General features: G+C 44.5%; 1 long non-coding RNA gene across 1 annotated transcript in view; it reads left to right on the top strand.

Annotated features, from left to right (window-relative positions):
• Positions 1-27,447, top strand: part of LOC122915059 — a 61,698-nt gene that overhangs the window by 10,410 nt on the left and 23,841 nt on the right. The window contains exon 2 of the long non-coding RNA XR_006385992.1: positions 2,370-2,493. This is a non-coding gene — a long non-coding RNA (uncharacterized LOC122915059). The remainder of the gene's footprint in view (positions 1-2,369; positions 2,494-27,447) is intronic.

The following is a 27,447-nucleotide window of genomic DNA, read 5'->3' on the forward strand; positions in this document are numbered from 1 at the left end:
CAGGTCATGATCTCAGGGCCTTGGGATCGAGTCCCGCATCAGGCTCTCTGCTCAGCAGGGAGCCTGCTTCCTCCTATCTTTCTCTGCCTCCCTCCCTGTCTACTTGTGATCTCTCTCTGTCAAATAAATAAATAAATAAAATCTTTAAAAATAGAATCCCTCTTGCCTTGTCCTAAGAAATAATAGCTACGAACTCCTGGCCTTGATAGGTGGCTACATTGCTTCTATTTCACATTAGAACAAACATATAACTATTCAAATACATTTGTCAGTCTGCTACCTGTGTGAGATATTCTCTGTTGCCTACTTCTGGGCCATTCCTTCCCCCGCTCCGTCTGTAAACTGACCTCCCCAGACTGTTCCCTTGCCCTCTGCCTTTGTGTGTGTTCTTCTGAGAGGCATAGAAGAGGGGCTAGAGGTCAGGGCCTGCCTCCCTACTCCAGCTGGTGGGACTCCATTCTCTGTCGAAGGCTGTGGGTCTGGTCAGACAGCCGTCTCTCACAGTGAATACTTTTATCCCCTTGCCTCTCCAGATATTCGAAGTCCCTGGCATTTTACCATTTCTAGGCTCCATTTTGTGTCCATCCCTTTATAAACAATCCCTTACTCAGCCTTTTTGAACTTCCCATTTCAGGGGGCCATCTGTTTCCTGCTAGGAGGGATGGTATATCAAACACCACCAATGGCAGGCATGCATTCCTTGTTCTGTACAGTTGCTAGCTGAGACCCAGGAGGGAGCTCACATATCCAAGGTCCCCCCATCGCCGCCATGAGTGCCTGGGCTGGGAATGGCCTCCCTGACTCAATGCCTTTCTCTAGGTGGATGCTTCTCCGTCGGGGGAGGAATTGTCAGCTCTGATAACAATGTCCAAGTGGTCAATATTGCAAGTCCTCTTTCTAATCCTCATTCTCTTACCCTGTCTTCCCAGTCCTAATCTCTTTTTTCTTAAACTGTGCCCCAGATCAAACTGGATCTCAGCTTGCTTATTTCTTCCTCCCCTAACCTAATACTGACACATGGTTTGCATCAGCTCTTCCAGAGCCCCTACCTTTGTTCAGACACACCTGCATTTCAATTCTCTCCTTTGATCATGAATCTTTCCCAGGAAAGGCCCAAAGCCCTGACCCAAACATCTCTTCCTCTATGAGCCTGCTGTGTAAACTTTTTCCCTTTGTCCAGAAATCATCTTTGCCTCCCCTGTCTCTCATAGCTCTCTATGCACTGGCCCAAATGGTAACAAGTTGTGTGTATGTGTTTCCTTGACTACACTGTGATCCCTTCTTGGAATGATCATGCCTGACCCCTTTGAATAAATGATCAGCACCCACCCCTGAGCCTGACTCAAACCCTTCATGGTGCTATGTTGAATTAAATTGCATTCATTAGGTCATTAAGAATATTAAAGCATGAGGGGTGCCTGGCTGGCTCAGTGGATTAAAGCCTCTGCCTTCAGCTCAGGTCATGATCTCAAGATCCTGGGATCGAGCCCAGCATCAGGCTCTCTGCTCAGCAGGGAGCCTGCTTCCCTTCCTCTCTCTCTGCCTGCCTCTCTGCCTACTTGTGATTTCTGTCTGTCAAACAAATAAATAAAATCTTTAAAAAAAAAGAATATTAAAGCATGAGAGATGATGTTCTAATGGGTCACAGATTAATTCCAATCCTGCTAATTTTTAATGATTATTTATTTTAAAGTGGTATGTCAAGGCACCTGGGTGGCTCAGTGGGTTAAGCCACTGCCTTCGGCTCAGGTCACGATCTCAGGGTCCTGGGATCGAGTCCCGTATCGGGCGTATCGGGCTCTCTGCTCAGCAGGGAGCCTGCTTCCTCCTCTCTCTCTCTGCCTGTCTCTCTGTCAAATAAATAAATAAAATCTTTAAAAAATAAAATAAAATAAAATGGTATGTCAGAGGTATGACCCAAGTTGAGGGTGACTCTTTCCAATCTCTTATTCTTCCCCTGCTGGAAAGGGGTGGGGAAACAGTCATCCGGTTTCATTCTGGGTCCTCCAGCTGAAGTCCTTAGATGAGCAGCATTGGGCCCATACACTGCTGAGTAAGTGTGCAAACACTGTGTGCATGAGAGGGAATAGAAGGGGAGTGGGGCTCAGAGTGCTTTTTGAATTCCTGAAGGCGTCCAGCTCCAAAGAGCACGTTGACCTTAAACATAAAAGAGGTCTTCCTGATCTCCAGCATCTGAGGTCAAGTTAAAGCCCCTGTGAATAATATACTGTCCCTTCTCCTGGGTTTTTCCTCTGTGCATAGATCTCCCGTGGGGACCTTCGGGAAGGGTAGTTTTGGCCTCAAGAAGCAGCTTATCTGGGATCTGGGCATTTGAATGCAGAGTTATGACCATATCCTCTTTTTTTCAGACATAGTTCCTGCAAGCATCAACCCAGGGCCCAAGCTTGGGAGGCAAGTCTGTTGTAGAGAGCCTCCAGCCACTATGCCGAGAAGGGCCTCCATGTTTGCCACTGACCATGAGCTCACCCACAGGTGAGTCAATTCCCAGCTCTGAGCACCTTGGGGACCTTGGACTGTGAGCTGAAGTCGGGGCGGTGGGGGGAGGGTCACATGCTGTCAGGACAGGGTTCTCCAAAGGGGCCAAGCTCTTACACAGAAACCTTACCTCTTAGGAAATCTGGAGGTTGGCTCTCCAGGTCAGGCTCCCCCAGGGGAGCAAAGAATTAGGATGGAGCGCTGGGTTTGGGATTGATGGGTGGCCTGGGGCTTATTGTCTATGATTCTCTTCTCCTGTTTATTCTGTCTCATCCAGAGCTAATAGAAGAGGTCTTGACAATCCATGGAATTTAGGGGAGCCTGACCGTGGCTACAACCCTAGTCTGTGGTGGTGTACCTAAAGGAGCTCCCCAGGTCTTGTCCTCTCTCAGATATCCTCCCCGCTGCACCTCACCCTGGGATACTGCCCCACACCTGGTTCATTGCAGCCCCCTCCCTGCCATGCACATAGAGGAGAGGGCCCCATACTGGACATTGGGAGCCCTGAGTGCGAGTCTCACTTTCTGCCAACAACAACCACTGTGTATTTTTGGGCAAGTCCCTTAACCTCTCTGGGTCTTGAATCCCTCAGCTATAGGAGGGAGATAATAATCCTATAAGGCCCTCAAGTGTTGCTTTGAGAAGCAAGATAATGAGTGTGAAAATCTTTCATTTACTCTGAAGTGTGAGTAGCATTTATTATTATTTATCCTGGAAACTCTTCCTTCCTTGGGGCCCTCCTAAGTGAACCTAAGAGTGAATGGTTAATAATGAACTTTTAGTTTCTCCTCCCAGACCATTATTTGCACTTGTAACTGAGATGTTCCATGCCTGCATTCAGAGGAAAGAGTAGGGAATAAATTCAAGGTTCGCAGACATGCTGGGAGAGAACATTTCCAAGCAGGAGGTCCTGCTTCCTTGACTGGATGCTCAGCAGACCTCACAATCTCTCCTTGTGAAAGGATGGACATCGGTATCTGTGTCAGGGAAGACTTTGTGCAGAAGGCTGAGGGGGGAAGTGTCCAAGGACAAACACTTGCTGGGGAACAACTTCACAACATCCTCCGTTTGACACTCACTTGGGAGCTAGCTGATGTGTCCATGAGACTGCTCTCAGCAGAACACACCACAACATTGGGAAGGGGAAAGAATTCTTTTCCCTGAATTCCTGTGTTACAGTGAAAACAGAGAAGAGGGCCAAAAAGTTTGATAATGTTTGAAGGCCCCTTTCCTGGTGCAGGTGTTCGTCTGCATTCCAGTAGGTCGGTGGCTGCTTTCTCTCTTGCTCAATACTTCCTCCTGCATTCAATACACATTCTTGTTTCCTGTCCAGAGTTCCCCACTCCTTTTCCGGCAATTTCTGTTCTCTAGGCCCCCATCTCCTCCTCCTCCTCCCTCAAATACAGACCCAGGTTCATCTGAGACTTTCCCTGTTGAATTTAGCGCAGCCCCTCATCGCCTCTCCCAGTGTCTGGCTCATGAATTCATTCTCCTTTCATTCTAACTCAATTCTAGACGTCACCCTCCTGTTTCCCAACTCTCCGCAGGCTCCTCATTATCTATTGAATTAACTGCCATCCTCTAAGACTGGCCTTGGAGGCTGCCCTCCACCTAGTTCCCAGGGCAGCTGCTGGCACAGACTGGGCCGGCTACACCATCTCCCGTGGGTTGGCACAGCCTGTTCAGTATACAGAGCTCAGAAAGAGGCATTTGGGGGCACCTGGATGGCTCAGTGGGCTAAGCCTCTGCCTGTGGCTCAGTGGGCTAAGCCTCTGCCTCCGGCTCAGGTCGTGATCTCAGGGATCAAGCCCCGCATTGGGCTCTCTGCTCAGTGGGGAGCCTGCTCCCCACCACCCGCCTGCCTCTTTGCCTGCTTGTGATCTCTCTCTGTGTCAAATAAATAAATAAAATATTTTTTAAAAAGAAGAAAGAAAGAGGTGTTTGACTGCAGATATTGGCCCATCATTCCCGCTGGCCTAGGTGCCTTTCTCAGGCACCTGCTGGGCCCAAGCAGCCTTTTGGACCTCATCTTCTTTTCCCTCCCCCCTTCCTGCCCTGCTCCCTGGCCCAGTGCCCTACTCATGCCTCTGTTGAAAACCACTCCATAGACTGTGTCTGTACATTTGTTATACCATTCCTTCTACCCAAAGTCCCGGCCCTTCAGGCCATCTGAGTGGCATTTCCTCATCAGCCAAGGCACATGGGTGGTGGCGGAGCTGGGTCAGCTGTTTACCAAGGGACCCAAGCTGCTGGCTGTGTCTTTAGATTTTTCCCCTTGGGCTCCTCAGACTCCCCAGAGAGGAATCTTCCAGGCTCTTGCCTGGAGGGTGGGGTCAGGCTGAGTGTGTGTTTAAGCCCCAAGCGGCAAGAAGGGCTGGGAGTCCTTAAGTGTAAAAACCAGTGGTATCAGTCCTCCAGCCCTCTGTTTTCCATGCTGCACCCTGCACTGTACTGTTACTGAGCCCCCCATCCTGAGACCCACTCCGTTACCCTCTCAAGGAAGTAAACCTGCAAACTTCTGCTGGGGCAAGATGGGGCAGGCATCCAGCAGGATGGAGTCAGAGCTGGCCTCAAGGGAACCAGAAAGTGCAGTCAACAGAGATACTCTGGGACTCCTCCCCAAGTGCAAAGGCTGCTTGCTAGGTGTTCGACGTAATTTGCATATATTTACATATTGATGTTTACCTCTTGAACCACTCTTCTCCCAGCTCTCTGCTCTTATCCCCACCCACCTGACTGACAGGCCTGACTGCTTGTCCTGAGCCCTTGGGGCTCTTGCCTCCTCCTTTTGAGAAGTCCATGATATGAAACATTCATCCTAGCTTTCTCCAAGTCGGGCTTGGGGTGTGGCTCAAAAGTCAGCCTGGTAGGTTATCCCTCATCTGTTTGCTTTCCTGCTTCCAGAATGTTAGTGCTGCCTCTTGGTCTGGCTGCTCCTGATCTATCACCTGTATAAGAAAACCGAAGCGGTGGGGTGCCTGGGTGGCTCAGTGGGTTAAGCCTCTGCCTTTGGCTCAGGTCATGATCTCAGGATCCTGGAATTGAACCCCTCAGCAGGCTCTCTGCTCAGCGGGGAGCCTGCTTCCCCCTCTCTCTCTGCCTGCCTCTCTGCCTACTTGTGATCTCTCTCTCTGTGTCAAATAAATAAATTAAATATTTTAATTAAAAAAAAAAAAAAGAAAGAAAACCGAAGTGGTAAGTCTAGCACTTTTCTGAGTTCCATGCATTATGCTAGTCAATATGCTCGGGGGGGGGGGAGTGGGAACCCCCAAATGTGTAGCCAGTTGGTCAAAACGTGGGTGGCCAGAGGACCCCAGAAACTGCATCTGGCATGTGAAGCCAGGCAGTGTCGATGGAAACTGTCCGTCCCACATGGAGGGTGCACTGATTCAGGGCAGTTAGTGTAATAACTGCATTGCTGTCCTACAGACAGGGAGGGCAAGCCGGAAGTCACCCCCCCCCCCCCGCCGGATGCCTGGTAGCCAGAGCGCTGGGGATGAAGAGGTCACAGACCACAGATGGTCAAGTGAAGCTTTCCAGACTTTAGCTGCCCTTGTGACCAGGGCCTTCTCTTTCCATGGCCAACATCAGAGTAATGGAGTGTGAGAGTTTCCCTAGGCCTCATAGGTCCAAATGAGGTTATATTTGTGACCTCACTTCTCACTTCTCAACCTCACTGCTCAACATCTTCCCTACATCCAGCCCGCAAAGTGCGTGTGCCCATGGGAATTTCTGAGGGTGCCCAGGTTCCTCAAGTTTGCTCCTGAACAAGTCCGGTCCGCTCTTTTTGAGGTCGGCTGGACACCGCTGCTTCCCTGCGTTAACATCATTTTGCATCTATTCTGTTTGCCTTTCCACATAAATTGTACCATCCAAATTAGTTTTTCCTGGCTTCAGGTCAGGTTCAACCCACAGAAGGCACTGGAGGCAGGGGCTAGAGGAGGGTGAAGTCAGGGTATTTATTCCCTCTTCCCTCCTTACAGGGAGTTGGTTGATTCTTGTAAGAAAGGCTACAGCTGGCACGGTTGGGGCGCCTGGGTGATTCAGTGGGTTAAGCTGCTGCCTTCGGCTCAGGCCATGATCTCAGGGTTCTGAGATCATGTGGGGCTCCCAGCTCAGTGGGGAGTCTGCTTGTCCCTCTGCACCCTCCCACTTGTGTGTACTCTCTCTCAAATAAATAAATAAAATGTTAAGAAAGAAAGAGAGAGAGAGAGAAAAGAAGGAAGGAAGGAAGAGAGGAAGAAAGGAAGAAAGGGTATAGCTTTCATAGGGCAGCCCATATGCTAACTGCTCCCTCACTAGTCACCTGGTGGGGAGGAGGTAATAGCTTCACCACCCCTTGTGGGTTTCCCTTAACCCTGCCCACAGAGTTGTAAATAGTCCTTCTTTAGGCTCTCCTCAGATGGCCATGTTGAGAGGCCCTTTGTTTCCTGTTGAGACCCTGACCACACACCTCACTGGTGTTTCTGCTAAATACACGTCCTCAGCCCTTCCCCCGCCATGTCCCCAGGGACATCACCAAGGATCCTTCTCTGTCTGTATAGAGCTACCCTTGCCCTCGTGACCCTCTGGCAATGCAGGAGAGAACACCTCTCCCTGCTCTGTGTCCCTCTGCAACAGGGTCTCAGAGATGTACTGCCTGTGCCCCCAGTGGTTTCTAGAATTGTGAGGGAAACATCTCCTTCTGTTTGGCATGCATGAGATTGAAGGAGGAGTGTCGGAGTGGGAGGTGCTGAGCTGGAAGGAGCCAGGGAGCCATGCTCTCACAGACAGGCACTGCATTTGGGGCTGGGGGCTGGGAGCTGGGAGCTGGCCCTGCTGCTAGATGGCTGTGTGACCTTGGACAAGTCACTCTCACTTTCAGATTGGTTTCCTCTCTGGTATCACAGGCATTGCACTTGGTGATTCTCAAACTGCTGTGGGTCACCAGCTTCCCCTTGGCCAGAATAACTCTTGTTTGATCTATTTTTAGAATCTGGGCTTTTTGTGAAGATTTCCTTTAAAGTATGATTCCACTGTTTTAAAACTGTTTGAAAGCAGCTGGACTAGAAGATTCTAAGGTCGCTTCTAGTCTTAACATTTTTGAACATAAAATCACCCTTGTCTTCCTCAGCATTGTGCCAGGGAGGGTCTGGTTCCAAGATTTAATGGGAAACTAATGATTAAAGGCCCATCTCCTGCCAGGCTCTCTGCCACAGCAAATCTACCATGACTGGGTAAATGGTCTCGCTCCCTCCCCATCCATCCTGAGCACCTTCTCACTTACGTCTCATTTACTTCTACCACTATTTCCAAGCAAGGGAAAGAAAGGGAAATTTTTAATCAGTTGCATAAAATGCAAACCAGCGCGGTGAACAAAAATGTGGGAAAAAATGGAAGTTTTAACAAATTAATTTCGGGAGCTTTGGAAGCCTTGGACCAAAGCAGTGGAAGCTGGCTGCTCCTTGGTAGTCTGTCCCAGACATTAGGTGTTGGTGAGAATTACAGAGAAGTGATTAACAGTTTGGGCTGTGGGATCAAAAGGGTATGGGTCAAATTCCGGTGCCACCGTTAAGTCATGGGTCGATTTTGAACAAGTTACCTAACCATGCTGAACCTTTTGTCATCTGTAAAATCAGAATAATAATTATATCTACTTTATAGAGTCATCATGAAGATTGATTGTGAGATAATACATGTGTGATGGTTAGCACAGTGCCTGGTACATAGAGAGTATCCAAGAAATTGGCTATTTATGGTTATTGTCATTAGAACTATTTCCCTTGGCTTCCAGGAAGCTCAGAGGTCAGAGCTCAATCAAGTGTGTAACTGAGAACCCTCCTAAGCATCATTCTTTCCCCCTTGGCTCCCATGTCATAGCTTCTTAACATAGTTATCACTAATCCAATTCTTTGTATGTGCCAGAACTCAGAGAAACTACCCAATACTGAGCACAGTGCTGGGAATATATGTATATCGATATATGATGGTGGAGTAATTTAGTGACCTTATCCAAAACTCCCAGCAACCCTGAGAAGTAGATATCATCATCTTAGAGGAGACATATATTTGTCATCATCCTGTAGCATGGGAGGCTGCTTTCTGACTATGGGGCACCTGCTCTGACGAGAAGGTCCCACTCTGGGTGCTGAGAAGGTGGAAAGTTTCCCTTGGCCTCTGGCAGCAGGTGCATGGACGTATGAACTAAAGACAGCCAATCAGATCCTCACCTGAGACTTTTAAATCCAGACTGAGCAATGTAATCGGAATCCCTTCTAGCGGGGCTGACCGCTAGGGCACCCAGTGGCCTGTGGCATCAGTGGCACAGGCCTAGGGCCCAGCTACCTACAATTCATTTTGAAAGGGAGGAGAAGTATGGTAAATGACATTATTTGATGTTAGTTTCACAAGAAAGTTTCTGCATCTTGCCAGCCTCTCCAGCAGAGGCTCTCTCTTCCCTCTCTCTTCCCTTTCCTTCTGTGGATTGTGAATTTCCTTATCATTCAGTCCACTTCCATCACTCCCAAGGGGCTCCTCTCTCAGGATGCTTGCCCTCCATCTCCTCAGCAGCTGTCCAGATGGCTCTGGTTGCCTCTAAGAAGATGAAGCAACAACTCTCCAGCTTTTCCACCCCTCCCCGCCCCCACATACCCCCCTTCTGCCCATTTTATGCTCAAACTATGCCAGTTCAGGGAAGCTGGTGCTCTTCTCTTCTTGCAAACGAGAACCCCAGGATGAGTCTTTCTGTCACAGACAGATATGTTGTGATTGAGGGCTGACTCGTACGTTTTTCTTAAGGATTAAAGGCCTTTGGGCAAGCTGGCTTCAGTTGGCTTTCATGGATTTCTTTTTCATTTCCTTCTTGAACTCCTCCTTTGCACCCAGCAAGTGGTAGACTCCACGGGGATCCCAAAGGAAAAATACGTAATAAATACAAAAAAGATTATTGGGCTTGGAATTAGGAGACCTGGGACTGAACCCTGGTGTGGCCATTCATTATCTGCCGGAACCTGGATAGGTTCCCTAACCTCTCGGATTATCAGTCACCTTCTCTGTAAAATGTGCCCCTCCATACACATATTCTGAGGGTTCCTCAGCTTAAATAAGAGTGCATTTAAACATTCATCAAAATCGCTCGTTCTTGGGAGATGTCCCATAGGTGTGTTTCTATCAGTTGAAACACTGATGATGGAGCCCTAAAGGAAGATGCTCCCCCCTCCCCCAGTCTCCAGTCACCCTAAGTGGGTGCAGGGGGTGGGGGAAGAAGCATTAAAAGTCAGGGCACCTGGCAATGTGGGAAAAAGTACTTGCCATTGTGTTAAGTATTTACATGAGTCGAATATCTTTTCGTGTTCTTGGCAGGAATGCTTATAAAATAGAGCAGGGAGGGACCCTGAACAGCCAGCCTTGTCCACAGAGGAGGGAGAGTGAGTGAAGGGAGGAGGGTGCCGGAAGAGAAAGTGTTAGAAAGAAGAGCTGAAAACAGCCATTAACCATAACTGAGTGTGGTCTAAATACTCCTTGAGTCCAGTTTCCCCATGGCCTTCAGGTGGGGTGGCAAACACACAAGTATGGTATGGACCCCATGGGTGCTGGAGTCAGGACCTGAGTCCCACTCTTGTGTCGAACATCAATGAGGTGAATGAACTGGGAGGGCCACCTCAGCTCTTGGAGCCTCCCCTTCCTATATGGTGACAAAGGGGACGATACTTGTACTTGCCTCACTGTGGTATAAGCAATGAATAGGCAGTAGACTTTTTTTTAACAGTTTATTAAGTTGTAAGTTCACATATCATACAATTCACATCTACCAGGCTCGCTATTTTCCTTGGAATAAGGGCAGGCTTTTTTTCATGTCAAATGGCAGGAGCTGAGGAAGCTGAGCAGAGACACATGATGCCTCTTGGGGCCTCTTGGGTCCCTCCTGCCCACACTCCCTGACCACAAAGCCAGTCACATGGCTCTGTCAATATCAGTGGTGAGAGGCAGGATGCTCGGGCTAAGGAGCAGGGCTGCAAAGTCACATGGCCAAGGGTGTGAGTATAAAATTCTACAGCCAGAGGGATCTGAAGACTGGTGAGCAATGATGTGTCCTATGACAGAGGACAGGAAATGCTTAGAAATGCAGGATGGGTGGGTTCGGGTCCCCGGGGACCTCCCAGGAGCTTTTCATAGGAAGACCAGCTTCTGCTCTAGCTTCCTGCTTTTGTGGGTCCCACCTTCTGGGTGGGGGACTGTACTAGCCCAGTCTCTCACATAAGCTTTCTAGACCATAGTTCTTAGTTCCTTGCTCACCAGCTACCCTGCTGCCACTTCCTCTGAGGTTCTACCAAGAGAAGCAGGCCTTCCAAGGGGCTCAGGTCTCCTTCACGTGCAACAGGTTGTGGTCAGACCCCTTTGCTCCTGTTCCCAGGGGTCCAGCCAACTTTAGTACCCTTCCTCCTGTTCAGTCTCCCAAAGACAACTTTGTCTCTGCGGCTTTCCTGTACAATAGGGCCTGATGGTACATCTGGCGGAGAGAAAAGACCCACAGAGCCAGGCCCTCAATTCACAGAAAAGTCTGTTTATCTTTGCTGGGGTAAGACGGAGGCTCCAGCAGTGAGAAGTCAGAAGTCAGATTAGCTTTTCCAAGGGAGACCTATCCTTAGTTGACATTCTCAGTAAATGTCCCTTCCTAATTGCAGTTGATTGAACTTAAAGCAAAATCCTGAAAGGTTTGGTCAACATTTTGGCATAAAAAAGCTTCTCGGCACTCCAGTATTTCCAGTCTGCTTCGTCTGCTTTCATTAGTAATGTGAATGAGCATTTCTTTGTGTACAGCCCAGAGTTAGCAGCAATTATGAAAACTATGCAGAAGCTGGTTAATTGAGGAGTTCGTCACTAAGAGCTGTCACCTCTCTGTCACCCTCTCCCTGTGGAGGCTATATCACTGTGGTCTTTGCAGGCTGATTTCCAAACATCCTCCTTTCAAGAAAGTGACAGAAAACAAGCCACAAGTGCCCTGTAAAGTTAAACATTCACCTATCTTCTAACCCGGGAATTCTACTCCCGGGTGTATTTACTCCAGCAAATGAAATTTCTACCCGCCCCCCACAAAGATTTGTACATCAATATCCATAGAAGCTTTATCCTTTAAAAAAGGGGGGGGGGCGCGCCTGGGTGGCTCAGTGGTTTAAAGCCTCTGCCTTCAGCTCGGGTCAGGATCCCAGGGTCCTGGGATCAAGCCCCACATCTGGCTCTCTGCTCAGCAGGGAACCTGCTTCCTCCTCTCTCTCTCTCTGCCTGCCTCTCTGCCTACTTGTGATCTTTGTGTGTCAAATAAATAAATTTTTTAAAAACTTAAAAAAAAAAAAAAGGGCGCCTGGGTGGCTCAATGAGTTAAGCCTCTGCCTTTGGCTCAGGTCATGATCTCAGGATTCTGCTCAGCAGGGGGCCTGCTTCCTCCTCTCTCTCTCTCTCTCTCTCTCTGCCTGCTTATGATCTCTCTGTCAAATAAATAAATAAAATCTTTAAAAAAAGAAAAAAAGAAAAGATTGATTGGTTTGCGGTGGAGAGGGGCAGAGGGAAAGGGAGAGAGAATTTCAGGCAGACTGCCCGACGCCGGGCTCGATCCCATGACCCTGACATCATGACCTGAGCTGAAACCAAGTGTTAGATGCTTCATTGACTGAGCCACCCAGGCGCCCCAGCAGCTTTATTCTTAATAGACAACAACTGGGAGAACCCAAATGTCTATCAACAGCTGAATGGATAAACAGACCATAGAATACACATACAATGGAAAACTCTTCTGCAATAAAAAGGAAGGAGAGCCAAAATATGTGACAACACAGATGAAGCTCACAGATATTATGCCGCGTGAAGGAAACCAGACATGAAAGACTCTCCGCTGCATGATTTCAGGATTGTAACACTGTTTTCGTCAGTCCGGGTGGCCCTGGCAGAATACTATAGACTGGGTGACTTACAACAACAGAAATTTATTTCTTACAGTTCTGGAGGCTGGGAAGCCCAAGATCAAAGTGCCAGCAGATTTTGTGGTGTCTGGTGAGAGCCTCTATCCTGATTCATCTTTTTGCTGTGTCCTCACAGGACACAGGGGTGTGGAACTCTCTGGGATTCATTTTATAAGAGCACTAATCCCACTCGTGGGGGCTTCAATTCCTGAAGTCCCCACCTCCTAATACTCTGACGTCAGGGGTTAGCATTTTAACATAATGCGTTTTGGAGGGACACAAACATTGAGTCCTCTCAGACACCCTGGAAAAGAGAAAAACAGTCAATAATGATAGAAGTCAGAGCAGGTGGAATTGATTGGACCAGAGCAAGAAGGAACTTTCTGGGTGATAGAAATATTTTCTATCTTCACTGGTGTGTATATGTCTATTTGTTAAAACTTACCAAACTCCGGGGCGCCTGGGTGGCTCAGTGGGTTGAACCTCTGCCTTCAGCTCAGATCATTATCATAGAATCCTGGGATCGAGCCCCACATCAGGCTCTCTGCTCAGCAGGGAGCCTGCTTCCCCCCCCTCTCTCTGCCTGCCTCTCTACTTGTGATCTCTGTCTGTCAAACAAATAAACTCTTAAAAAAAAAAAAAACCTCATCAAACTCTATTGTTAGATCTAAGCATTTCATCGTATATAAATTATACCTCAGTAAAAATACATATGTATTTAAAAACCAGCCTATTTCCTCAAGTGTTCCAAGAGAAAACTAAGGACATCTATATCCTAAATATTAAGATCCATATTCCTAACATTAATCCAAAAAATGTTAAAATGTAATTGGTGACATTAGAGCTGAAAAGGTGGTTGGCAACGGGGTCAACAGCCAACCGGCCATACTTTTACTTTGTATCATCACTTAATTGTTGATGAAAAACAATTTCTGAAAATGGAGTGTGAGGCCTGCCCGATTAGGTTCTTAAAATAATTTTGCAAGTGGATCTCAGTCTCTGCCCAGTAAACTCCAAACATCATTACGGGCAGCTTTTATGTCAAGGTCCCATGATGCTCCCTTGCTGAGGAGTAGAGCTTGTCCAAGCCCTCCGACCTGTGATGCATGGGTCAGACAGAGCACCTCTCCAGCCCACGGAGAAACATGATTTTCTGAAGACGCCTGAGAGTTGGAAAATCCCGTTAGTGGGGGTGGCAGAAAGAGCTCTGGACTGGGGGGCCGGCATTCCTGGAGTGAGACTTTGCACTTCCAACAACCTGCCCGGGCCAGCACACACATGGAGGAACGCGTTGACCTTCAACCAGAGAGAAACAGTGCTGTGACCTTGGACAAGGCATTTGTTGCTTCTCCTCTAATCTCTCCCGGGCCCCGGGACTCCTAGGACAGGACATTCATTATGACTCTGCCATGACCAAAATCCTTTATAATCTCCACGCTGCTGTCCCTGCCAGGAAAGGCAAACATCTCCCTTGTGCTGAAGGTCTGGTTTTGTTTGATGTGGCCTGGGACTGAACCAGGCCATGCGTTTTCCCCGCTTGTTCAATTAGACAGGATTTTAAACGCAGAGCTACACTGGAACACACACACACACACACACACACACACACACACTCATAGTGCAAGGGAAGCTGAGAGCCCCTTCTCCCTCTTTGTCCAACTGTCTTTGGAATGCGCTTCCTTTCCTGCTCTTCAGAGGCAGGGAGCCCTCTCCAGCCGAGGCAGCACTCAGTGCTGTCTGTTGCTGGTGGTCCCAGCCAGTCTCCTCACTCAGCCCCCTGGGATGGTCACAGACAATGCACTTCAAGGGATTGGATGAGGGAGGGTAGCCTTGGTTCTTTTCTCCTGGTCACTGTCTTCGGGGTCTCGTGCAGCATGCTTGGTGCAACAAGGCACTCAGAAAGGCATACCCACACAACCATGTGGTACTGAGTGACCATTCCTTAAGTCATTCTCCGGCAAGTAGGTACGGAGCTGCTATGTGCCAGACACCAGGATAGGGCCATGAGCAAGATTACCACCTAGCGCACAGGGCTCACCACTCACACAGTGCTCACGGGCAGACAGAGAAGTCAGAAGGCAGTAGCAACAGAGTGATCCATCCCACCATAGAGGAAGCGTGGCAAGGGTGAGAGTGGGGACACTGATTCAGACTTAGAGGATTCAGGAAGTGCTTTCCCAGGGGGCCTGTGTTCTAAGCTGAGATTCTGACAATAAAGTGTTCAAGTACAGAAGGATGGGGAGGAAGGTATCTCAGAAAAAGAAACAGCATGGGCCAAGACCCAGAGGCAAGCGAGAAATTGGTTCATTCAAGGACTGAAAAGGAATGTCTCATATCTGGATGCTGATTGCAGAAGGGGGAGGGAAGCACCTCATCTGGCTGGTTTTCAAAGGCAGCAGACCTAGTAAGTCAAGAGCATGGACGGGCACGGGCATAAGGTTGCCTGGGATGGCTCTTGGCTTTACCACTCTTTGTTGTATGACCTTAGGAAAGTCATATGGTCTTCTCTACCTCAGTAGAATCATCGTAGCACTTACCTCTATAGGAGGATGGAGACAGAGAGGTCACATAGCCAAGAACTACCGGCCGTGTGGGATGGAATCATTCACATCAGCCATCACTGAGCTCCTAAACCCCTCTAGCAAGTCAGGAGCGGTTCCAGAATAGGTAGAAGGCTGTAATTACAGTAGGTCTACCAGCTGTTACCCTTAAAAGAAATGCTCAATATCAAATAAAAACAACGTCTGGCATCATAATCACTGGGATAACCACAGTTCTTGCTCAAATAGCATTTTAAAAATTGCCATGTCGGGAGCACCTGGCTGACTGTCAGTGGAGTGAGTGACACATGATCGGAGGATTGTTGAGTTTAAGCCCCATGATGGATGTAGAGATTACTTTAAAAATATATATATTTTTAATCTTTGAAAATGAAAAAATAAATAAAAACTGCAATGTCATGGCCACATGTTTGCTTTGTTGAAGTCTTAAAACTTAGACTGAAGGAAGCAGAATGTCTTCCTTTTTACAGAAAATGAAACGGAGGCTTTTTGCCTAGAAAGTCTGGGGCCTGGAAAGTCTGGGGCCTGGAGTGGACCTGTTGCTTCTCGCAGCATCCCCTCCAGGGGAGCCATGGTACAGGACCAGGTGGCTCCTGGCTCGCACATCCCGGCCAGGTGGGGAAGTGGCCTGGGGGAGCGGTGCAGAGGAGAGGGGCAAGGTGACACTTGCTGAGCCCCACCTGCCTGGGGTTGCTCACAGAGCTGGCTTTTTGGGGACCCAATGTTGGCTGCACTCAGAAATAGGATATACTTAGAGGGGATGTGATTGTACTTTTAAAAAATTATTTCTAGTTTATCTGAAATTAAACCTTAGCGAAACATCTTGTATTTTATCTGACAGCCTAAAGGAGGAGAACCTGGCCTGAGGACTGTCGCAAGCCACAGCAAGGTCAGGAGAGACTGTGCCCCCCAGCGTGTCCTTTCCTAAATCCCCCATCATGTCATCTCTTATCTAGATTTTTTTTTTTTTGCCTGAAATCTTGAAAATCTGCAAAATAAGCTGCTTCAGTTGATAAAAGACTATCGGAAGCACCAGCATTTGATTTGCCCCAAGGTAGGATTAGGAACGCTGACTGTGTCATGGGCTCTCGGTCCCAAGCCCAGGCCTGGGAGCTCACTGCCAAAGTGATTTCCAAAGGGCAACGTCCAAGACAATGAGGCATGCACGTAAAAGAGTTTGGAAAAGCCAAAGATGGCACTTAGAGAGAGAATCGGGAGCTGATCTACCACGCTGACCAGATGGGAGAACCAGGAAAGATGAGAAAGTAGCAAATGGTTCTGGGACAACAGGGAAGTATGGACAATGTGGGCCAGCACTCAGCTGGATGTGTACCCTTCCTACAGTAAATGCTGCTCAGCCGTAGGATGACCCTTCTTCTCGCCCCACCTAAATGACATTATTGAGACAGCTGATAACTTTTCCTGATTAATCGTGCCTTTCTCAACTGAAAGCAAGACAAGAGAGCGGACATAGCAAACGTGGCTAGCAATTACCACTAGCTGGTAACTGTACTCTTTCCCATTGGCTTAGGATGCTGCGTCAGAATCATTGTCGGCATTCCACTCTGTGCTTACTAAGCCAGATAAAACCTCTGTTCCGTTCCTGCTTTACAGCTGCTTGTCCCGTTTTTATCTACTGCTCTGATCCCTGAAGAGTACTGTGTGAGGAGAGGACAAGTCGAATAGTCCTATATTTGTGAGGATTTTTATGATCTTTTTTTTTCTTTTGAACTAGTCAAGGGGGCTTGATGCTGCTGAGCAAATTTGTAAGTTGTTTTATTCTATTTCCTCTTCCCTGAAAGGGGAGCCCTGGAGGGAAGGCTTCACAGGCTGAGACAGGTAATGGAGGCCCCAGGAGTGATCCTAGGAGAGCTTCTTATCTGTAGCCCGAGTTGCAGTGCTGGAAGGTGAATGACAGACTTGGGTTTGCATGTCCAGCTTCTCTGGAAGTCAGAGGAAAGGTTACTATGGCCACATCAGTCACACTGGGATATGCCAGTCTGACTGAAATCCGACTTTGATAGTTATGTATAGTCATGCCTAGACTCTCTGTCTAAATTGCTTCTGGTTTGTTGCATGTTTTATCTGTAGCATACTTCACTGGTCGGAAAGCTTCCTGTCTACCTTTGATCTGAAGCACTAGAGTTCTGGAGAAAAAGAAGGAAAGGGATGTTACTGTCTTCATTAACCCATTTAGCACTGGGCTTGATATGGAAAAGGTATTGGGTAGAGGTAGCAATGTTCACTCTTTTACATTAATTTGTGACAAGTAAACATGTTTAAATATTGTACCTAAACGAAAAGTGTTAGAAGAAACAAATAGCAGTCATGCCTGCTACACACACCCAAGACTCCTGTAGAAAGATTTTTAAAAGAAATAATAATTACTGGGGCGCCTGGATGGCTCAGTCAGTTAAGGTGCTGACTCCTGGTTTCGGCTTAGATCATGATCTCAGGGTTGTGAAATGGAGACCCCTGGTGGGCTCCCTGCTTAGTAGGGTGTCTGCTTGAGATTCTCCCCCTCTCCCTCTCCCTCTGCTCCTCCCCCTGCTCTCTCTCCCTCTAATATAAATAAATAAACAAGCCTCCCCACCTTTTTTTTAGAAAGAAATAGTAATTATTGTCCAGAGTTTCTCCACTTTGGCACTTTTGACATTTGGGGTTGGATGGTTCTTTGTTGTGGAGGGCTGTCTTTTGCACTGGTAGGATGTTTGGGGGCATCCCTGTCCTCCACCCACCACGTACCATTTGCAACCCATTCTCAATTATGACAACTAAAAATGTCTTTCCAGATGTCCCCTGGGGCAGGAAGGTGCAAAATCGCCTACAGTTGAGAGCAGCTGATCACTATCAAATCCTGTATGAATTGTAACAGAAGGGAACAAATTTTATGGTCAACCACAACTATCTCATAAAGGAAGAAATCTGTTATGAAATAGGGCTGTTTGTTCAGCTCTGGTCACCTGATAGGTTTGGATATTTCAGGTCAGCTTGGAGCCGAATTTGTCAGCAGGCAGTCATCCAGAAGGGATTATTTCCAGCAGGGAGTCCGGGAAAGCCCTGCCAAGGCAGAGTACTCAGAGATGCTGGGTGTAATATTTTTAAAAACATCTTTTTAAATGTAGGGCTAAAGGAGTGGAAAGTAAGAGAAATCTTCCGAGGCCCAAGATGAGAAAACCCGAATACAGAGAAGCAAATGTTGAAGTCAAGATTCACCCTGAAGATATCTGCCAATCCCTGGGTCCCTAGAGCTGGGTTTTGGTACGTCTTGTGTACTGGGAACATGAGCCAAACTCTTACGTGGGATGGAAAGTAGGATTAGAGCCCTTCTTTAAGTTCTGAAAAGTAACACTCTTGTTAGGTGAATTAGAAAAGAAGCTCCAACCCTTAAAGTTCTTAGACTTAGAACTAAATGAAATTGAAAAAAAAAAAAAGATCTCCTTTGCTAATTCTTTTTTAAAATAGTATTTATGTATTTATATGAGAGAGAGAGAGAGAACATGAGCAGAAGGACAGAGGGAGGGGGAGAGAGAATCTCAAGCAGACTCCATGCTGAGCGGGGATTCTGATGCAGGGCTTGATCTTATAACACTGAGATCACTATCTGAGCTGAAACCAAGAGTTGGGTGCTTAACCAACTGTGCCACCCAGGGACACCTCCTCTGCTAATTCTTAATCATAAGCCTACTTACACATATTTTAGGGACTGGAATTTATACTTCTTATGTAACTCCAAACTCAAAGCAAAATATTCAGTGTAAATTTTGTACCTGTTAAGTAGTATCCTTTAGGCACCTGACAGAAGAAATGCAAATCCTCTTGAGAAGAACAAAAACTAACTACATGTCAACAGATCCCCAAAGGTAAAGTGTCAAGAAATGTGAGACAAAAATAAATAAATCATAGCATATTTTATTTTATTTTTTAAGATTTTATTTATTTATTTGACAGACAGAGATCACAAGTAGGCAGAGAGGCAGGCAGAGAGAGAGGAGGAAGCAGGCTCCCCGCTGAGCAGAGAGCCCGTTGCGGGGCTTGACCCCAGGACCCTGAGATCATGACCTGAGCCAAAGGCAGAGGCTTTAACCCACTGAGCCACCCAGGCACCCCAATCATAGCATATTTTAGAGACAAAGTCACACCAGTTAGAATCAGAAGAAACAACAAACTGCAGAATTAGAACACCTGAAGCAACAGATACAGAACGACTAGATGCATAATATAAAACAAATATGTTTATTATGTTTAAAGGAGTAAAAAGAGAAGCTAGGAAGTGTTAAAGAGAAGTTAAAATCTATTAAAATCCACCAAGCAGAAAGGAAAAAATAGAAGTGCTCTTATTTATAGATAAGATATTTATGTATGTAGAAAATCCAAAGGAATCTTTAAACAAACCATCAGAATTAAATGCATTTATCAAGGATGAGGATTCAAAGTTAACATACCAAAATCTACTGTACCCAGAATAGCCAAAATAATCTTGAAAAAGAAGAACAATTTTGGAGGTTTCACACTTCTGGATTTTAAAACTTACTACAAAGATAACAATAGTCAAGACAGTATGGTATGGGCACAAGGACAGACATAAAGATCAGTGGAATAGAATTAAGACTCCAGAAATAAATTCTCACATTTAGTGTCAATTGATTTTCAACAAGGGTGCCAAAGCAATTCAATGGAGAAACAATAATCTTTTCAGGTAATTGCTTTGGGACAACTGGATATCCACATGGAAAAGAATCAAGCTGAACCATATCCATAATATACAAAGGGTAACTCAAAATGGATCAAGGACCTAAATATCAGAACTAAAAGTATAAGGCTCTTAGAAGAAAACATAGGTGTACATCTTTGTGACCTTGAATTAGATATGACAGTTAAAAACACAAGAGATAAAACAAAAACTATACAAATTATACTTCATCAAAATTTCAAATTTTTGTACCTCAAAGAACATAATCAAGAAACTAAAGACAATGATAGAATGAGAGAAAATTTTTGCAACCAATATATTTGATAAAGGGTTTTATCTATGATCTAGAAAAAACTCCCATAATTCAATAATAATACAAGTAACCCATTTTTTTAAAAGATTTTATTTATTTATTTGACAGACAGGGGTTATAAGTAGGCAAGAGAGGCAGGCAGGGAGAGAGAGGAGGAAGCAGGCTCTCCTCGGAGCAGAGAGCCTGATGTGGGGCTCGATTCCAGGACCTGGGATCATGACCTGAGCCGAAAGCAGAGGCTTTAACCCACTGAGCCACCCAGGTGCCCCAGTAACCCAATTTTTTAAATGAGGAAATAATCTGATATACATTTCTCCAAAGAATATATGCAATGGCCAATAAGCACATGAAAAGATAGTCAACATCATTAGCCATTAAGGAAATGTAAAACAATGCATGTATGTTCACCGAATTGATGACAAAGGTGAGACCAGCAAACAGTGGGGAAAGGAAAAGATATTCTTTTCTAGGCAATTGAATAGCCAAAGGGACAAAATAAATCTTGATCCCTACCTCACATTATTCACAAATAAATTCTAGTTGGACTGTAGGTCTAAATGGAAACAACTTTTAAAAATCATTTATTTATTATTTTGGGGGGAGGAGCAAAGGGAGAGGGAGAAAGAGAATCTTAAGCAAGTTCCACACCCAGTGCAGAGCCCAATGTTGTGCTTGATCTCACAACCCTGAGATCAACACCTAAGCTGAAATTAAGAGTCATACTTTTAACCAACTGAGCCAACCAGGTGCCCTAAAAATCTTTTAGATTAGAACTTGGGGTAGGCAAATATGTCTTACCAGGACACAAAAATAACAATTCATAAAGGGGAAAATGATAAACTGAACTACCTTAATCTCAAAAACGTCCTTTCATAAAAGACACCGTTAATATTGTGAAAGATAAACACAAACTGGAAGAAGATATTTACAATATAGTACTCACACAACAGATACACTATTTATAGCCTCCTTCAAGAAATTACCCACTGCTGAGCTGTGAAGAGTGTGATTAACTCACAACCTCCTACTATTAGCTCCTTTAGGTCCACACTAACTTTCAAGCCAAGAACCATGCCAGTGGTCCTTGACCAAGGATTAAGAAAGGCAATAATGACCAAGCATGTTTCCTGTGGAGTGTTCCCCAGCCAATGATAAACAAGGTAGTGGTCCAAGAGCCTAGATATTTCCATCCCCACTCCTGGTGAGACTCCTCTAATGGGTAGCCTTTGCTCTAGATCTCCCTATTGGACTGTGGATACCTTTAGGTCTGCACTGTAGTCTAATGGCTTCCCTATGCAATCCTGCTTCCTTTCCTTTTCTTTCTTTTACCTTTTCTTTCATAGGTGTTTCTCCACATTAAGGCTGACTCTACCTCATCTCTGACTCTACCTCAGTCTCTACTTTCCAGAGAACTCAAATCAGTTCAACTTATATCTGGAATATATTAAAAAAAAAACACTACAAATTAATAAATGAAATGGCAGACAATAGAAAAACAGGCAAATCCTTGAATAGACATTTCATGAAAGAGAGTATCCAAATGGCCAATAAATGAAAATGTTCTTATATTAGTTCCCTGGGACTGCTACAACAAATTCCCACAACTTCCATGACTTAAAAGAGCAAAATTTTCTTATAGCTCTGGAGGCTAGAAGTCTGAAATTAAGGTATTGGTGAGGTTACCTTCCTTCTTGAAGATCTGGGCAAGGGGGAAATCCATTCCTTGCCTTTTCTGGTTCAAATCCATGTTGTTCAAGAGTAAACAACATTTAAAGTGTTGAGAGACAAGAAAACCACCAACCTAGAATTCTGTACCCTACAAAATTATCCTTCAAAAATGAAGGAAAAATAGACTTTCTCAGGTAAGCAAAATTGAGGGTTTTTTTTGCCAATAGATTTATCTTGCAAGAAATGTTAAAAGACATTCTTTAGAGAGAAGAAAAATAATTTAAGTCAGGAACTTGGATTTTTAGAATTTCAGTATTATATACAAAAATAATATTGAAAAAGGAATAAGTGAAAGTAAAATCACTTTTTATTCTTAATTGATCCAACACATAACTGTTCAAAATAGTAATAGCAACCATTCATTTGATTATGGGTGTATATATATGAAATGAATGACAGCAATGATACAAGGGATGGGAAGGAAGAATTAGTATTATTTTATTACTATAAGGTACTTATATTGTGTGTGAATTATAGTGTTATTTGAAAGTGGGCTTGGATTAGTTGTAAATGTATATTGCAACCTCCAGAGCAACCACTAAAAAAAATAAAATATAACATATTTTAAGAAAGAAGAAAAAATGGAATCATATAAAATGTGTAATTAAAACCACAAAAGGGGGCGCCTGGGTGGCTCAGGGGGTTAGGGCCTCTGCCTTTGGCTCAGGTCACAGTCCCCGAGTCTTGGGATCAAACCCCGCATCGGGATCTCTGCTCGGTGGGGATCCTGCTTCCTCCTCCCTCTCTCTGCCTGCTTCTCTGCCTACTTGTGATCTCTGTCTGTCAAATAAATAAATAAAATCTCTAGAAAAAAAATAAAACCACAAAAGGCAGGAAAAAAGTGGAAGACAAAAGTAGGAACAAAGAACAAGGGCAACAAAGAGAAATCAGTAGCGAATATGGTAAATATTGATCTCGCTATGATAATAATCACTTTGGGTGTCAGTGGTCCAAATGCAATAATTAAAAGTCAGAGAACATCAGAGTATATATATTTTAAAAAGACCCAACAAATGTATCTACAAGAAACACACTTTAACTATAAAGACACATAAATTACAAGTGAATGGATAAAGAAAAATATACAGTGCTATCACTAACCAAAATCAAGCAGGAGTAGCTACATTAATTTCACTGTGCATTTCAGAGCAAGGAGAGTTATCAGAGATATACATGGACATTACATACAAAGTAGTCAAGTCCGCAAGAAGACATAACAATCCTTAATGGTCATACACCTAACAACAGAGTGTCAAAATATGTGAGGCAATGAGTGATAGAACTGCAAGGAGAGCTAGATGAATCCACTGTCATAGTTGGAGACTTCAACACCCATCTATCAGAAATGGACCAATGGGCAAAAAGTCAATGAGGACATAGTTGAATTCAGTGACACCACCAATCAACTGGTTATAAATTGACATCTATAGACTACTTCATCCAATTCATATTCTTTTAAAGTTCATATGGAACATTCACTAAGAGAGACCACATTCTGGGCCATAAAACACAACTTAAGAAATTTAAAAGAATAGGAGCACCTGGGTGGCTCAGTCAGTAAGCACCTGCCTTTGGCTCAAGTCATGATCCTGAGGTCCTAGAATCGAGCCCCACATTGGGCTCCTTGGTCAGTGGGGAGTCTGCTTCTCCTTCTGCCTCTGCTTGTTCCTCCAGCTCATGCTCTCTCTCACTCGCTTGCTCATTCTCTCTCTCAAATAAACAAACAAACAAGAAATTTAAAAGAATAGAAATTATATAAAGTCTGCTTTCAGACCATAATAGAATTAAACTAGAAATCAATAAGAGAAAGACAACTGGATAATCCCTCAAGGACAGAGAGACTAAACAACACACTTCTAAATAATACATGGGTCAAAAAAGAAATTGCAAGAGAAATGTAAAATTATTTTGAACTAAATGAAAATGAAAACACAATTTATCAAAATTTGTGGGATGCAGCAAAAGCTGAGGAAAATTTATAGCACTGAATGCATATATTAGAAAAGAAAAAAAGATCTAAAATCAATGACCTAAGCTTCCACCTTAGGAAACTAGAAAAAAAAAAAAAAGAGCAAATTACATCCAAATGAGCAGAAGAAAAGAAAGAAAAATCAATAAAATTGAAAACAAGAGGTCAATAGAGAAGATCAATGAAACCAAAAGCTGGATGTTTGAAAAGATCAATAAAATTGATAAACCTTTAACAAGGCTAACAAAGGATAAAAAGAGAGAAGATGCAAGTTACTAACATTAGAAATGAAAAAGGTGACATCACTACAGATCCTTCAGACATTAAAAGGCTAATAAAGGAATACTGTGAATAACTTAATGACCATAAACTTGGTAACCTAGATAAAATGTCTTTCCTTGAAAGACACAATCTGTAAACACCCACACAGGTGTTGTAGTGTAATGTGTTATAAAAAGAGACAATCTGAATAGGCTTATATCCAGTAAATAAGGTAAATCAATAATAGAATAATTAACAGAAAGTACTAGGCCCAGGTGAGTTCACTAGTGAATTCTCCTGGACATTTAAGGAAGAAATATTAATTCTATACAATCTCTTTTAGATTATAGAAGCAGAGGCAATACTTCCTTAACTTAGTCTATGAGGCCAGCATCACCCCAATACCAAAGCCAGACAAAGACTTTATAGGAAAAGAAGGCCACAGACCAATATCTCTCATAAACACAGATGTAAAAATCCTCAACAAAATATTAGCAAATTGAACTCAACAATGTAGAAAAAGAATTATATAACAACCAAGTGGGATTTATCTCAGGTATGAAAGGCTGGTTCAACATTTGAGAGTCAGTTAATGGAATCCATCACATCAACAAGCTAAAGAAGAAAAATTATATGACAATAGCAATAGATGTAGAAAAAGCATTTGACAAAATCCAGCATTCTCTCATGATAAAACGTCTCAGTAAACTAGGAATACAGACAAACATCCACAACTTGATTTAAAAAAAAAAAAAAGAAGAAGACTCCAAGGAACCTCTAGTACTTAATGGTGAGAAACTAGAAGGTTTCCCACTAGAGTCAGGAACAAGAATGTATGTCCCCTTTCACTACTCTTTTTCAGCATTGTATTGGAAATCCCAATTGTACAATAAGACAAGAAAAGGAAATAAAGGATATACTGGTTGAGAAGGAAGAACTAAAACTGTCTTTGTTCACAGATAACATGATTGTCTATGCGGAAAATCTGAAAGAATAAAATTTAGCTGCGAACTTAAAACTGCCCTCAAGAAACTATTGTATTGAGGGGCACCTGGGTGGCTCAGTCATTGTCTGCCTTCAGCTCAGGTCATGATCCCAGGGTCCTGGGATCGAGCCCTACGTTGGGCTCCCTGCTCAGCAGGAAGCCTGCTTCTCCCTTCCCCACTACTTCTGCTTGTGTTCCCTCTCTTGCTGTTTCTCTCTCTGTCAAATAAATAAATAAAATCTTAAAAAAAAAAAAAAGAAACTGTTGTTTTGAACAAATAGAGAGCAAGAATTAGAATGACAGGGAGAAATTGACTTATCCACCATCATAATAGGAAGGAGATTTTAAGGCATCTTTCTGTAATTTACAGATGGAGTAGACAAAAAATAAAAATCAGTGAGACTACTGATGACTTGATCACCACAAATAATGCCTCACTTACACAGAATTCTGCACTAATCAATTTAGGAAAAGATTCTTTTCAAGAATCTGTGATATGTTTTACACAAATCAATCACATCCTGGTATGAAATGCAAGTCTAAACAAAATTCAAGGAATTGGATATACAGTTCACATACAGATTCATAGAGATCACATTCCCAAACAATGAAGTAATTGGGAACAACAAAAAATAGATATTTTTGGAAATTAAAACATATAATCTAAACAACTCATGCTCAGTCAAAGGAAAACTAATGGTCTGAGGCTCCAAACTTTCACAGAGATGAGAAATCTCTGATGGTAGAATGACTGAAGAACCTTTAAGAAAAGAGGGTCCAGGGGTGCCTGAGTGGCTCAGTGGCTTGGACCTCTGCCTTCAGCTCAGGTCATGATCTCAGGGTCCTGGGATCGAGCCCCCCATCGGGCTTTCTGCTCAAATGGGAGCCTGCTTCCCCCTGCCCCACTTCCCTCTGCCTGCCTTTCTGCCTACTTGTGATCTCTCTCTGTCAAATAAATAAATAAAATCTTAAAAAAAAAAAAAAAAGAGGGTCCAATGTTGAATTTGAGGCTGCTTTTACTTCTTCAGCATTGCTGGGTAAAGAGGCTCTCTCTTAGCTAATGCTCAAATGTCAATCGTGATTGGCCTTGCTTGTCACAGTCCATAACTGAACCAGTCACTATGGATGATAGAAAGATGGAATCTTCTGATTGGCCATCCTGGGCTAGGTTCTACCTCTGTGAAGATGGAAATAGCAGCGGGAGTGTTTTGACCCCTAGACCTTCTGAGACCACATGGGTCCAGAAAAGAGGATCCTCCTGGGAAGGACCTTTGGGAAGAACAAACAAAATCACTTTTCTTCCCATAAATACAATTTTGTGAAGACTTCTGAGTAGCATAATACAATGACTCTATAAATGAAAACTAGAAACAAAAATCATGTATAGTTGCTGAACACTCAGTTCAAGGTTCAGGATTATTGATGATGCGTTTTCCCCTTTCATGAGGTTCCAAAGCAGCCTTTCATGGATTTGGCACCCTAGTGTCAAAAGATCAGCTTAACCACCATCACCCCCGGCATACCCAAGACCCAATGACAAAGGGACAGCAGAAATACTGCCATAAGTCTCCTATTCACCAATGACAAGTAGGAAGAATTGTGCAAAGTGGCTCTAGTACATTCCATGTTCTGCAGGGTAAGAACCAGGATAGCCCCAGGCAGTTTTCTGGGTCAGACAAGACAATTGCCCCCATCCTACTAAATGCAAAGATACCCCTTGTTTTGGGATTTCAATGGCCACCTCTGAGTAAGTGTAGGGAAGACTCCCCATTAAGGGGCAACTTTAATGGCCACTTCCTTTCAGAATAGTTGCTGGACCTCTGGCTGCCCTGGGATTTGAGCAGTCACATACCACTGTTCACCAAGCTTGAGATTTTCTGGATATATAATATCCCCACAACCCTAGTGAGAAGCTGTTCTATTTGAGTTACAAACTCTGTTAACTAGTAAATAACTCCAGAAGTCTATTCCTGGTCATAATCCTTGAAATGGACTTGCCTGTTAGGTTTCTGACTCCAAGGTACTCATGCCATGGGTCAAAGGCCATGACCATAACCAGGGGAGGTCCCATGCATGACCCCAAGTTTCTTTTTGTTTCCCTGACCTTTGGCCTTGTGTTCAAATTGAGGGCTCCCTTCTAGACTTGAAGTGGGAAACAGAGCTAATCTGATACCTCCCTCCAGTCTGCATCCCAGTGCCTGGTGGGAAAAGGGAATTTAACTCCCAGTTTTAGGTAGATCTAGGGGTGAATCCAGCTATAGGTATAGCTAGATCTTGAGGCTCAAATATACTCTAAAGGCTCTGTCTCTTCTCCCTTTTCAGCTCCACTTGCTTCTGTGTGACCTTATGCTAAATGAGGTTGTGTCCATATGATGGGAAAGAGGAACTCTGGAAACCTCAGATTTCACACCTTTTCAACTTGGTAGTTAACTAAGAGGACCTCTCCCCACCATGTCAGTCTGAGGCAATTCTCTGGCCCATCTTGAGTCACATAGCCAGGACTGTA

This window comes from Neovison vison, chromosome 8 (genome assembly GCF_020171115.1).
Source record: "Neovison vison isolate M4711 chromosome 8, ASM_NN_V1, whole genome shotgun sequence".
Classification (NCBI taxonomy): Eukaryota; Metazoa; Chordata; class Mammalia; order Carnivora; family Mustelidae; genus Neogale; species Neogale vison.